This window comes from Penaeus monodon, chromosome 9 (assembly GCF_015228065.2).
Source record: "Penaeus monodon isolate SGIC_2016 chromosome 9, NSTDA_Pmon_1, whole genome shotgun sequence".
In the NCBI taxonomy this organism is placed as follows: Eukaryota; Metazoa; Arthropoda; class Malacostraca; order Decapoda; family Penaeidae; genus Penaeus; species Penaeus monodon.
In genome coordinates, this window is record NC_051394.1 from 18,365,803 (window position 1) to 18,369,309 (window position 3,507).

Genomic DNA, 3,507 nt, shown 5'->3' on the forward strand with positions numbered 1-3,507 from the left:
ATACTTTTGAATTTTTTATTTTGAAATATCGAATCTTTTGTAAAATCTGAAAGTCTTTTCCCGCCATTTAAGTCCCAGACTATCCTAAACGGTAGTCATACCAACCGATATTTTTGGTCTTATTTATTTTTGGGCACTAAAAATAAATGTGCCTCTATATCACCCAAATTAACATTATGATTCATCTGAATAAGATCTTTGCCTTCCTCTGTCGTTCGGGCTCTCTCTGTCCCTGTCTCTCTGTCTGCTTTTTTGTCTTTATGTGTCCCCTTTCTGCCTGTCTATTTTTATATTCATTTAAAAATACAAAATTATTACGCAAGTGTGTGTTTGAGCGAGTAGGAAGAGAAGGGTGTAATGCAATGCGATGCTCTTTACAAAGTCACTGCGCTGTTTCTTACACAAGTTGTAATAAGATAAATACAAAGGAAAACCACATAAGTACTGGGGCATCAATGCCCTGCCTCTGATATTACTTCCAAGTTTTAATGATATGGTAATAATCCATCATTGATGAAACAGCAGATTTTAGGAATATAAAATTGCTGCATGTCACTTATGCAAGGTCTTTATTCACGATTTTTAGTGTCATAACACCCTTGTTTCAGTCGAGCTATAACTAGTTCCCAAATCTCTAAGAATGTAAGAAAAATCAAATGGAAATGTGGTTTATAATCTTAATCTGAAATTGCGTTCATACATACAAATAGAATTTCAGAATCCTATGTATTTATTCGTTTTATAGAGAAAAAAAATCTAATTTAGCAGTTTAACACTGTGCTTTAAACACTTTAGATTGGCTACGTCAGTTTGAGGTGAAAGACTACTTTATCATTTAAAATTAAAAAATCACGGTGTATCACAGGTTTTATCAAAATTTTTCTAAGAGGAGAAACTAGTGGCACTGTTTGTTGCAGCGAGATTAATGTATTAATACCAGTTTGTGTGTCCACCTCATTTTTTTTTACTCCAGCTGACTACAAAAAGGACCAATCCATTTAGCCACGTCTAAAGATCTCTATATTCCTGTAGAGAAGGGATGGTGTCTTCCTTATTTGCCATAAACTGGATATGCGGAAGGAAGTCCCCCTTTATTAGTAAACAATACGTAAGTTTAGACATGCTTACGTGGGTCAAGCCCCAAAAATGGACATTATTTGCCACTGGCTCATTTTCTCTTTTTCCCATTCTTCATCTTGTGTTGATATATCTAAAGCACCATTTCCTGGTGTTTTATAGATATTCATCTAGTATACTTACTGTTGGTTTCGTCTATAATTGTAACATTCTACTAATTCATAAGCATATTATGTGGTTGTGTGTTGTGGGGGGTTTTGTGGGGTGTGTGTTTTGTGTGTGTGTTGTGTGTGTGTTTGTTTTTTTTCTTGTGTGTGTGTGTGTGGTGTGTGGTGTGTGTGTGTGTGGGGTGTGTTTTGTGTTGTGTGTGTGTGTGTTTTCGCAGCGTTGGGTTTTTTAAAAAATTAATTTTACATAAAACTGTTCTAGGACGACTAGACAACGAAGCAAATCCTTGTAAAAGAAACATGTTTTTTTTACAAACAAATATAATAAAAATAAACAGAAACATATTGTCATATTTTGCTTGAGTAAGTTTAAATGAAGATGAATAAAACCAGCACATTACGACAAAATATAGCGATATTATAGGAGTTGCTACAAAGGGCCGGTCTCTCAGACGCAAACCATTCAACGGGAAAAAAGTTGTCCATATTTGTTTCCTTTTGTTTTTTTGTTTTTTTTCATAGCGATGCTCATAACACGACTAAAACCGTATTCTTACTTCCTTCGTCTACTAGTGTTTATTTAAGCAGCAGATAGTGGTGCAAATCTGGGCCCTGGTTCCTTGATTATCCTTCAGAGAGTATGGGAGGTCGCGAAAACTCTTTTGGGGTGTGTGTGGGGTGTGTTGTTGTGTGTGTGTGTGTGTGTGGTGTTGTGTCGGGGGGGTGTGTTGTGTGTGTGTGGTGGTGTGTGTGTGTGTTTGTGTGTTGTGGTGCTGTTTTTTATGGCATGTATGTATGTGTATTTTAATTATATATTATATATATAATATATATATTATATATAATAAGGGGTGTGTGGGTGTGTGTGTGTGGTGTGTGTGTGTGTGTGGTGTTTGGGTGTAGTGTGTGTTGTGTGTGGGGTGTGTGTGTGTGTGTGTGTGTGTGTATGTATGTATGTATATGTATATACATAAATATATATAGATAAACATATATGTATATATGTGTGTGTGTGGTTGTGTTGTCTTGTTGTTATTGTTTTTCACTAGTGCGTTTGTTTCACAGAGACGTGGCTAAACTGTTATCTCGGTTGACAGCGGATAAGTCCTATAAACCCAGGATGAAGTCTCTTGGCTAAACAATATTTTTACCGCCGTATTTAGTCGCTAAGGTCGTGTTGATTTCAGGGCAGCCAAATTGTATATATATGCCGTGGTTAATCTGTTAAGGCTTATTGTCCGGGAAGACAAGATAGAGAGGATATACATCATATCTAAATATCTAAATATTCTGGTTCAATATTAATCCCATTCTAGGTCTTTATTTTATTCAATATCCTGATGATACTTATTTACAATGGCCGAGAAAAATCCCAAAAAAATTTTTGGCGATTTTCAGTGGAGATTACGGTATTACTACACACTCTCACACACACACACACGCATATATTAATATATATATATATTATATATATATATAAAATATATATATATATATATATATAATATATATATTATATATATATGATTCAGTTATTTTCTTATGACACTAAGCAAATGGTACATAGCAACATTTGATATGATTTTCCTAAACTGAATACACATACAGAACTTACACACACACAATGCGAAGAAAAGCTAAATGCCTATGTTTAAACCAACATATAATTTCTACTTGAAAAAAAGTTCGCACTCGAGTCAGAAAGCTTGTCTTTTGAGGGAAGAACGCTGCTCATTAGTAAACACAGGATCTAGATCAAAATTAACTCATCTCTTCAACTTGCAAACCACCTCCACCCGAGAAAGTGATACATACTGTAAATAGATATAAACGTTTAGTTAATTAAAAGTAAATTCACACAATCTTACACACAATAGACACATGATGGCTATTATTTTATCTTCTTTACAATTATTTTCACTTGTTATGGTTATGTTAAAGTCGTTATTGTTACTATGATTTTCATTAGAATTAGTATAAATACTGTTGTACGTAACAAGGTGAAAGTCCCTGGCATTGCCTGGGCAGAAATTAGCTTCCAGAACATGAAGAACTGCACAGTAAGTAAAACAACAACGAACAATATATCATTGTTCAAAAGTGTATCTCTGGAACTACATCCGTGTACACAAACTATATACATCTATATATCCGTCAACATTTCCTACTCTGAAATTTCAGCTTGACACAATGTTCTGGTTCGAAGTTATGCATAATAAAGGGGCAGGTTTTGCTCCACCCTCTCTCTGTTACATTCCTTCCT